Here is an 11,301-nt window from a genome sequence, read left to right on the forward strand (position 1 = left end):
CAGCATGGCAGGCCTGGGATCGAACCCTGGCCCCTGAGCCTGGTTACAGGCACTTTAATCCATTGAGCTATTGGCCCAGCCCTGTTTTAGTTTTTTTAAACATTTCTTTTTGTTTCTTTCTTTTGCTTTTTCTCTCTTTCTTTTTTTATTTTAAAGATACCCCAAAAAAAGGAAAAAAAAAGAAAGAAAAAGAAAAACTAAATGATACAAATTTCAAAACTAGATAAGGGGCCGGGGGGATGGCTCAGTGGAATAAGCGCTTCCTTGGCAAGCGCAAGGGCCTGAGTTCAATCCCCGGTTCTGCAAAAAAAAAAAAAAAAAAAAGTTAAAAACTAGATAGGAAATTAATAATGGCTATTAATTACATTGCATATTGTTTATCTTCAAAGTAGTTGCTCAGATTACCAAGTACAGACATGCAAAATTGATCGAACAGTCTAAACACTAACTGTTCCTTTCAGTGAACTTGCTTTAGTTTTTTTGAGACAAGGTCTTGTTCTGCAATTCAGGGCCCTTGAACTCACTAGCCCAGGCTGGCCTTGAATTTGTGGAGATCCTCCTGCCTCAGCCTCCCGAGTGCTGGCATTATAGGAATGCATCATCACACCCAGCTATGCAGGACACATTGTGACAGATGCACTGTGCAGACCCCTCCCAAGACACACAGTGCCACTGTGCCTCCCCACACCCCTTCGAGTTAATCCCTGCCTCAGCTCGACAGCCACTCTCCTAATTTTGCCCACCACAGACCCAGCTGGTGTGTCCTAGAGTGACATAAATAGAATCTCACAATTTAGTCTTTCTGGTGAAGTGTGGCCCACTCAGCAGGATGTCCCTGGCTCGCTCACATGGGGCCGGTCCGTAGCTCACACCTTGCCTTGGGGAGGGGCGCCCACTGCACAAAAACGCCACAGCTCCTCAGTAATCACTTCCGAAGTGTACTAGAAAAAGTGAAGCTTGTCGGTGATGAGCAGCACGTGGCCTTATTTTTCTCCTGATGTTTCAGATTCTTCTGGTGCTATAGTGACCGTGTATATTTTTAAAAATCCAGTTTTATGCATGTTATCTTTTGCTTTTCTTTTTAGTGATGACCAGTGTTTGACGCTTTCCATATACAGAAATAAGTATAGTAAAAGATACTGCATGTTGTGTCATCCCAGGGCTCTCTGGAAGGCTGGAGCAGGAGGATCACAAGTCTGAATCCAGCCTGGACAACTAAGCAATTTAGCAAGATCCCCGTCCGATATAAAAAATAAAAAGGGCTAAGGATGGGTGAAAGCCTTTGGTTCAATCCCCGGTGTTGCCAACAAAACAAAACAACCCCCAACGCATGTGTTCAAAAATGTATCCGACTGAAGCTGTCCTTGGGGGACCACTACAGGAACACCATGAGACTTCCGAGAAACAGGCTTGATTAGGGTGGGCCAGGGTGTGGGGGTGTTTTAAGTATTTGAGATGAATCAGGAAACCCTGGAACTGCACTTTTCCACCATGATCTTGGTGTCCTCCAAAGAACCATAGCCAAATTCAAGCTCCGAGGCTCTGATAGGAGCATGGTGTGACAGTGGCTTCCGGTTTGGTTTTCCTCTTCAGTAATACAGGGGATCGAATGCAAGGTCTCCACCCAGAGCTCCATCCCTGACCCTTTTTATTTTTCATTTTGAGACGAGGTCTCCCTAACTTGCTCTATAGGCTGGGCTCGAATTGGCCATCCTCCTGCCTCAGCCTCGCGGAGTGCTGGGACTCCAGGTGTGCCCCACCACGCCCCGCTGAGCACAACAGTGTTTAGGGCTGCTGCGTGGGCTCGGGGTTTCGGAGAACACACGCGGGTGTGGGGTGAGCGAGAGCCTCATGGAAACAGGTGTGCGCGGAGCTGCGTTTCAGGTCTGCTGGGCTCCGGCTGGAGCCTCTGGAGGCGGATGCTGGGGCGCAGGCGCGAGCAGAGACAGGTGCGGGAGCCGGCCCGCCCTGGGTGTCACCGGGACATCGCAGGATAGGGGCGGGCGGGCGGCATGTGGGGGGCATCGCCCGCGGCTCCGGCCATGGGAGGCACCCGAGGAACGCCGACTTGAGCGGAATGAGTGTGCCCATTTTAACTCTCTGCCGCCTTTTGAATCTTTTTTTTTTCCTTGCCCCTGTGCCAGGCGGCCTCTCTGCCACACCCAGGCCTCTTTTTGATCTTGAATGGTCTGGAAGAAACTGTTTGATCTAATGCAGAAACCTCAAAACTTGGAACTGCCTTCTCCCCTGGCTGCTGAGCAGGAGCTAGAATGGAAATGACTTCCTTCCAAAACACTTTAAAGAAACACATTATCCTGCGGAATCTCATTTCCAGTGAATCAGAGCACAGTCAATCTCAAAATATCCTTGGCGCTGTGGCCGCGGTTCACTAAACAGGAAAATGACTTCAGCAGCGTGGTCTTTCTTACTCCTCCTAGCTCCGCATCCCTTTCTGAGAACATCTTGATTCTCCCCCAAGTACCTCGGTTCTTGGAATTACTCACCGGAAATTAATAGTATTCTGAATTCTAAAGTAATTCAAACCACAAGTGACTTCGGGATCGCTCGGAGCAGCAGTGTAATAAACCAAGTTGAGGACGGGATTTGTCACCATGAGGCATAACTCCCCACTCCAAAGACGTGGAATTCCGTTTTTCTGTGTTCCCTGGGCTGCCCTGTGGGTCACAGTAACAAACAAGATAAATAAGTACAATATGTGGTACTGCTGAGGGCTAGGGAACAATTAAGGGCAGGAACTTGGTCCTGCTGGGTGGAGGGAGCAGATGGGGATAATGAGCTAGGTGGTCCTGGAAGTGACCAGGGAGCAGGCCAGAATGTCAGTGGTCCATGAGTCATGTGGCCAACTGGGGAGGGACGGAGCTCCTGGCCTCAGGAAGAGCTTGTGGAAAGGCCCGGGGCACTGTGTGCTGGGGACCACGGTGGAGCCAGGATGTTGGGAAGAAGACAGAGGAGAGGAGAACGGAGTGAACAGGGAAAAGCTTACAGGGATGACTTTGGCTTGGGGGCTGGAGGTGCCGACCGCTGAGCTGGACCCCAGCCTGGATCTGTCACCTCTTGGCCCCTGGAAGGTTCTGAGCTGAGAGGTGACATGATCCTTCTGTGACTTGAGCACCCTAAGCAGAGAGAACAGCGGAGAGGTAGCTCCATTAAACCAGAGCCTGAGAGAAGGAAAGAAACCAATCCTGTTGTCAAAAGAATCAAATGTAAAAGCGCGTAGTAGCTCTGTCCACACACTAGAGACCCAAAGAACCCAGCTGAGGGCCTGGATCCCACGGCAGTGTCCTGCACGAGTCCCGCTGGAGGCCTAGGGCCCGTGACAACGTCTCAGGCAGCTCTATACCAAGGACCTGCACCGTGAAGGCCCGAAGGTCAGTGGTGGGAGCTAGGAAGTCTGCGCCAGCGGGATGGAGGATCCGTGCCAGCAGGCCGAGGGGTCTGCACGGGAGCCAGCAAGCGACGCTCAAGGTGAGGACCAGAGCTCTCCTGAAGAGAACCACAGCCTTCCTCAGCGACAGAGAGGACCCAGACTCCTCCATGGACGAGAACAGCTGAGTCCATATTAGAAAAACCAGCATGACAAGCTTCTCCAGGAGAATCAACAGCACGCCATCTTCCCCTCCAGTTCTCCTTTCCCACTGCTGGCAGCAGCCCTCAGGTGGCCCTCCACGCCCAGCACCACGCTGGCTCAGTTCAGCTGGGTGTCCCCAGATGACCACCAGTCCTCAGTCCACCTGCTTCAAGACAGGGCCCTTCTCCCGGCCGAGAAGGAGTCAGAAAGTGTGGCCATTGCTGAGGTCTCGGGGCCATCGGACAGCACACGTGTGGCTGCGCCCTTCTGCTGGGAAAGAAAAGGGAACCTGGCCTTCCTGGCGCCGCACAGGGTGGGAACCCTGGTTTCTAGTCTCGGTCCCGAGTTTGACCTTGTCCTGTCCTAGAGCTGGTTACTTAATCTTTCCTTCATGGAGAGTTAATTGCTCATTACATTATGGAATTATGATGTCAATTAATAACGTGGTAATAACCCAATGACCAGCAGGAGCTCTGGGTATCTTTGAAAGCGGCACAGCATGGGCCCTCGTGGTGACATTAGTGTCACTATTATAAGAAACACATGGCGTTTTAGCACCTCAAACAGTTCACAGACAGGAAAAGCTGTGGGCGACCAGGAGGAGACGGGCGTGAGGTTGGCAGGAAATGAGTGGTAGGAGATGACATTTAATTTCAGGACATTTTGAGGCAATGTGGACAGGGAATTTGTCATGCTGTTTGTGAAGGAGTGGACATGTCTGCAGGGTGGGGGAAAGCGAGTGCGTTTAAGTCCGTCGCTTCCAGGACCCTAGATCCGGGCTCTCCTTCAGGCCAAGGTGAGATGGGTCACCTCACTGAAGCTGTCACTACAGCTGACTTGATCAAACACTATATATTTTGTATTTTTGCAATTCTTTTGAGACCAGGTCTCACTACGTAGTTCATGCTGTCCTTGAACTCACTGTGCCTGCAGCCCAGCTTGGCTTCGACTCCAGATGATGCTCCTGCCTCAGCCTCCTGAGTGGTAGAATTATAGGTGTGTGCCCCTGCACTTGGTATGTTTTGTACGTTTGAGCAGTGTATTTACAAGGCTAGCAGGGTTGATCGCTAGGATGTATGCCACATAGTTGTAGGTGTAAGGGAAATCCATGGTATCTGTTTTCCTTGGTACACGTTCATTGATTAAACAATACTGTCAAGTGTCGTGGGTGTGGCGCCACTTTGGACCAGTAATGAGGTGCACCTCAGCTGCTTTTTCTGGAAGTCACAGGCTGACTGGTGTGCAATGACAGTAAGCCGGTGACTGAGGGCACTAAAAGTTATCTCTCCCCAGGGATCAGAGTGTCTGTCGCTCTCCTGGGCCCTTTAACTGTTGTGTTTGTTCAGTATTTGCTGATCATGCATGGTGTTGGGTGCTGCAGGCATAAAAGGATGAGGAAGATGCGGTCCTTGTCGCCCAGAGCTTGCAATCAGACAGGGAAATGGCTATAAAGTCAGGGCGTTTGTGGTGTGTCGTGAGCTGTGATAATGTGTTGCAGAGGCCACGGGGTGGGGTCCCTTCAGGGGTGGGGATGGGGCTGCTCTGTCCTGGAGAACCCGTGGCTGAGCTGGGTCAGGGAAAGAGTAGCCATGTCGTGTCCCACTGGGAAGCCAGGGTGGATAACATCAGGCCTGGAGTGACATGAAGAAGTCAGGGCCCGTGAGCAGCCCTGGTATCAGCTGGGGGGTGGGCAGAGGCGACCAGGTTGCCCAGAGCAGCGGAGCTGTGGGCCAAGGGGATTTGGGGAGATTTGGCTACATTTGAATGTCAGGCCCTTGGGTTTGGCTGCAGCAGGAGAGTCCTGAGGGTTTCTGAGCTGAGCTGTGACATTTGCAGGAGTTGGAGGGCCCCAAATCCAGCAGGGATGCACAGGGCTGGGGAAGCTGGAAATAAGGGGGTTACTGGGAAGAGGACAAAGTGCAAGTGGAAGCTGAAGTCAAGGGTAATATAACAGGAGCACCAAGGGGAGGTGACATTTCATTTCATTTCATTTCATTTCATTTCATTTCATTTCATTTCATTTCATTTCAAGACCAGTTCTCGTTTTGTATGTCAGGCTGGCCTTGAAGTCACAAAGATCCTCCTGCCTCAGCTTTCTGAGTGCTGAGATTACAGCCATGCACTACCATGCCTGTCTTGAGGGTGACATTTTAAAGAAAACAGGGGCCACTTGGGGACCATGAACCCAAATGCCAGGAATTACAACAGGGAAGGAAGAGATGACCATTTCTCAAAAGGCTGTGAAATGGAGATGGAGAACAGCGGAGTGCAGAGACGCCACCTCAGGGTGGCAGGTCCTTATCACCTCTGATCTCGAGAGCGGCAGGGACAGGCTGGTCCTGCTGTCTGCTGGTACCTTGACCTCTCTGGGTGTGTGCACTTGATAAACGGAAGCCTGGTGTTTCTCCTCCGCTGTGAGGCCTCTAATCTCTGGGAATATGACCTGATGTTTGGCTCTGTGTCCGTTGGTGTCCACGCCAGGCTGGCGACGGAGCTCCGGCGGCTGAGGTGGGGAGCAGAGGTCGTGTATCTACGTGCTCGGGGTAAATGAGCTGTAATTAGATTCCCAGCGCAGGACCGCATGAGTCAACTCTGCCCTCGGTGACTCCACCCAGGGAGCCGCGCGCTCTCAAACATGAAGTCACCCCAGCCACTCCGCTTCGTAAACCCTAGCAGTGCCCGCACCATGATTTCTGTTTGAAAAGGATCCAAACGTTCGGATACCGAGCTCTTGGAAGAGCTGTGGGGAACTCACAGGCTGACACGTCCCTTCCCAAACATGAGCAGCTTCCTCTTGGTGTCACAGGGTGGATTTTGTCCACTTCCCCACCCTGGGTGATGGGAAAGGTCCTGTGTAGTAGCACGTGTGCTGGACATACTGAACTTCGACCACTGAGGAACAAAGCCCACGGTGCAGATTTGCTTTAAGCACCTGGCTGGAGGGGAGAAGTAGGACAAATCGTCCCTCTGCTGCGAGGCAGCGTTCTCCAAGAGGCTGTAAGCGTGCCCTGAGGTTGGCACGGGGAGCCTTTTGCACTGGGAGTGAGCCACTGTGGAGAGGGCAGGAAAGCGCTGGTATCCCGTCACATTCCTGGCTGTAAACACTGGTCTCAGCCAGGATTAGCTGAATATTTCCTATGACTGGAAGATTGTCTTTAGCAGACCCTCCTCCTGCTCTTTGCGGTTTGTGTGAGCAAGTGAGTCCTCGCAAGCGTTTGCTGGTGTGGAGCGTGGCTTTCACACATAGGACCTCTGCAACCCATAACCTTGGTGACAACGCTGAGAACGTCCCCTGCCCCCCACCCAATAATTATGACTTCACGAATAATTAAGCATCAGACATTGGAGACTGGAACTGATGATTCCTGTTAACTGTGAAGCTCGCGTTGGCTGGGCTGGGGACGTAGTGCTGAGCTTGAATGTTCGTCTGGCACATGGAAGGTCCTGGGTTCCATCCCTAGGACTGAAAAAAAAAAAAAAAAAAAGTGCTGACGAAACACCCTGAGTGCCTCACACCTTTCCTTAGTCAGTGCCCGCGATATTAAAAAAAAAAAAAAAAAAAGTGCTGACGAAACACCCTGAGTGCCTCACACCTTTCCTTAGTCAGTGCCCGCGATATTCTTGGGAGAGGGTTTCCTCACGTGCATTGTACACACCATCACCCGGGGCCTGCAGGGACCCTCCCAGAAGTCAAAGGAAAGACAGCGGAGCTCAGGCCCAGCTGGTCCCTAACTCTCTCTCATCTGCCTTCTGTTCCCATTTGGAGGTTAGTGTCGAATGCGTCGATCATGCATTGATCCTGCTAGGAAATCTTAGGAAATACTCCAGGCAAACTGTAAAACTCCTAACGCTTTCATGGTCTTGACACCCTGTGACTGTGTGCTTAGACTGCAGTTTTCCAAATACTGAGAACTATTCCCAAGCTTCCCCCAAACTGTCTTAAATGAATGGAATAATTCCCCACACTTCAGTGTCCCTTTGTCCACCTTATCTACCTCTGTGCTTTCCAGTTAAATAACATATTATCTTTGTGACTACTGTGCTTTTTCCTGGACCTACACAGAAGCCTAAGGTTGCCCTGAAGTTAATGATTGAAATCTTGGAGTGCTCATTACTGGTATTCACCATTGATTGGAAGAATTTGTGGGTCACTCATTATTTCTACTTCTTCTAACCAGCATAATGTAGATCCTGACCTCTAGGGACCCCACCTACCGTTAATGGCTTTTATAGAGAGAGTCACCTCGGGCAGGTCTCTCCCTCCCTGTCCGGCCATCCCGATGGACAAGGTTCCTGCAGGCTTTGCTGGTTTGCTTTCACACACAGCCTTCTTTCATGGGTTCAGAAGCACACAGCACCCTATTAAAAGAAAGCTTCTGGGGCTGGGGAGATGGCTCAGTGGAATAAGCGCTTCCCTGGCAAGTGCAAGGGCCTGAGTTCAATCCCCGGTTCCACAAAAAATAAAAAAAAAAAAAAAAAAATAAATAAATAAATAAATAAAAGAAAGCTTCTACTTCTAACCCAACACCTGTTTAGGATATATTTCTTTAAGTGTAACTCTTTTTTTTTTTTTTAAATTATCATCCAGATTTTTATGATTCATACAAGAGAAACTTAGAGCCCAGTCTGGCTTTTTACCCAAATATATCTACCAAAGCTGACCTATTTTATTTTGCCCTAACATTATGCCAAGATAGTGAATAAGAACGTGTTCACAGCAGCAAAGACTTCAGAAGGTGATTCCTAAAAGACAACCAAGATTTTTCAAGATTTGAAGTTTTTCTTCGGTGATTCATAATCAGTTTTGCAAGTTGAGAGCAGTTTATGAGTCATGTACTTTATGAATCTGTTGTCACTTCCTTCGGAAAAGGCTCCCTTTCCTTATGGCTTTCAGAGTTAAGCAACTCATCTGAGAGCAGTCCTTTAACCTCAGTTTTTCTCCTTCTGGATGTTCCCTTCCAATTTCACTTTTATTGTGGGGTAAGAAGGTGTAGGGACCAGGGGTAGAAATTATTATATGGAATATCTCTCTCCGGAGCTTGTGATTCACAGAATTTGTATTTTTAAAAAAAAAAAAAATTCTGGTAAGAATACCATCTATTCCCAAGTTCTAAATGTGAATTCTGTGTTAGCTTGTTTCTGACTCGCACCACAAGAAATCCTAGCTCTCCGTGGGACTCCAGGCAGCATGACCTTTCAGCAAAGTGAAAGAGCGGTTTTAATTGGAATTGCCTAAAAGAGGACAAAAGAGAACACCCTCGGCTATTCAGGGAGTAAGTCAGCAGACTGACGCTGACAGGGCCTTTGAGAACCAAAAATAGGACTTCTCAGGTCCAGACAGATCATTTACAGTGCTTTTGGATTCCTCTTTTGATCAGGAAATTAGATCAACGCTCTTATAGGGAAAAGTTCATTTGGGCCGCAGGTGTGGCCCTTTGGTTAGAGTGTCTACTTCTTTGTCCATATTAGGTAACAGGAACTGCCTGAAAGGCATTTATTTTTCATTCTGTGTCATTCAACCATAAATGACTCAGTTCTGATATTATTTACCGAGCTCCTTCTGAACTCATAGGAGAGGCAGCTGTAAGGAGCTTGTAATGCAAGTCTTAATGTAGGCTCTGCAGGGTACGCCAGGCGAGGGGCACATGGGGTTATTTTCCTTAAGATCCTATTAATTCAGTGACTGACTCACGTCCCAGGGACTTGACTCCTCAAACTGCTTTATTTCTAAAAATAACGTCAGTCTAATCTACAGTAATTTCACTGTCACCCAGTGAAGCTTATTAACATGAAGGGGAGGTTTATAAAAGTGACACTGGAGACAGGATGGGATTAAGAAAACTAATTAGTGGCAGGAATGAATGTTCAGTTTTGAACATTTAAGCACTGACCTAGCGTTCTGAATGTCATGCACTCCTACTGTGGCTTTAAAAAATGGCCTTTAGTTTTTGGAGAGGTTTTAGGCTCCCAACAAATTTGAGTGGGAAGTATGAAGAAATCCCGTGTGTCCCCCACTCCTCCCTCCCATTATCCGGTACCCAGGGTACCTCGGTCACCATCGATGAGCTGACAGTGACGCGCCGTGGTCACCCGAAGTCCATAGTTCAAGCTGGGGTTCATTCTTGTGCTGAAGGTGGAAGTTTAGATCATTAATTTCTGAGCTTCTGTTGGGACTTTGGACAAACGTCAAGAGATGTAGCCACCAGTGCCGCCTCCCACAGGACGGTTCCACTGCCCAGGAGGTTCTCCGTGGTCTATCTCGGAATGTTACCTCTTTTGTTTCAAATGTAATGCTCTAAATCCGAATGAAAAAAGCCCAAAATAAAACAATGTCTAAGGATTCAGGTTAAAAGTCAGTGGCTATTAAAATCATCACTATTTTACTAATATGATTTTTAAAAGAGAATTTTAAAATAAATGATGAAATATTTAAAATTAGCATTCAAAACTAACACTAAGAATTAATGAATTCAGAGACTACATGTAACATTTACCTTGGTGGTAAATTGCTGGCCAAGAAAATTATAGAGTTTAGTTATCTGAGAAACTTTTGGCCAGGAGACAATGGAAACTATGCCCTATACCCAGGTATTTGATTTTACTGTTTTTTGGGTTTTTTTTTTTTTTTTTTTTTTTTTTTTTTTTTTTTTTTTTTTTTTTTTTTGGTTGAATTGTTTTTTAGGGGAGGTTTATTTTTTGTTTTTGGTGCTGACCACTGAACCCAGGACTTCCAGCTTGCTAGGCAAGCATCTTACCGCTGAGCCAAATCCCTAGCCCCAATACACAAATATTTGGACTTTAGTGAAAATTAGGCAAATAAACAACAACAAAGGACAGGGTAAAAACTCTCCAAATATTAGGAAAGCAAAGATATTTCTAAGTAACTCATGCATCAAGAAATCATGAAGAAAATTAAGAAATATTTTGAATTGAATGAAAGTGAGAAGATGCATGGAGATTTGTTATATGCAGCTGCAGGAAAGTGGTATAGGTCAGTATTAAATGCACACACTAGGAAAAAGGAAGCTCTAAAATTAAGCATCTAAACTTCTACTTTAAAAGGCTAGGGGTCAGAGAGATGGCTCAGTAGAATAAGCGCTTCCCTGGCAAGCGTAAGGGCCTGAGTTCAATCCCCGGTTCTGCAAAAAAAAAAAAAAAAAAAATGCTAAGAAAAGAGCAAATTGAACATAAACATAGATAAAAACATAAGTGAAACTGTTTCAACAGAAAATGGTAAAAACAGAAAAATTAATGAACCTAATAGTTTTTAAAAAATGATTAATAAATTAATAAGTCTCCAGGCAGATGGATGAACAATAAAAGATAGAAAAGACAAATCACCAACATCAAGAATGAAAGAGAAGGACCGGGGCCGCGGGATCCTGAATAGACCCAGAGTGCAGGCCCAGCGAGCGAGTGAGATGACCCAGGCCCGCGAATCCTCATTCAACCCAGAATACAGGCCCAGCAGGGAACCCTTCAGCAGAACTCCCCACAAAGAGGCTAGAGGCAAGACCCACCCAGCTGATTCAGGAGCAGAACATCTTGCCAGAGTGACACAAAGAGTTCAACTCTATTGCCTGTAGCAGAAAGTGGAGCACAGCAGCCAGATCCAAGCAACACCCACCTGGAGCAATCGGAACTTCCGGGATCCGGACCTGGTGCTAAGGTAATAACTCTATCTAAGCTCTACACCAAAGGTCAGAAGACAG

General features: G+C 47.7%; 1 long non-coding RNA gene across 1 annotated transcript in view; it reads left to right on the top strand.

Moving 5' to 3' along the window:
• The first annotated feature begins 6,278 nt into the window (after positions 1-6,278).
• LOC111812109 overlaps positions 6,279-11,301 on the top strand; it is a 32,801-nt gene continuing 27,778 nt past the window's right edge. Inside the window, exon 1 of the long non-coding RNA XR_002817701.1 lies at positions 6,279-6,786. This is a non-coding gene — a long non-coding RNA (uncharacterized LOC111812109). The remainder of the gene's footprint in view (positions 6,787-11,301) is intronic.

The sequence above is a fragment of the Octodon degus genome, unplaced genomic scaffold (genome assembly GCF_000260255.1).
Source record: "Octodon degus isolate 3935 unplaced genomic scaffold, OctDeg1.0 scaffold00113, whole genome shotgun sequence".
NCBI classification, from domain to species: domain Eukaryota; kingdom Metazoa; phylum Chordata; class Mammalia; order Rodentia; family Octodontidae; genus Octodon; species Octodon degus.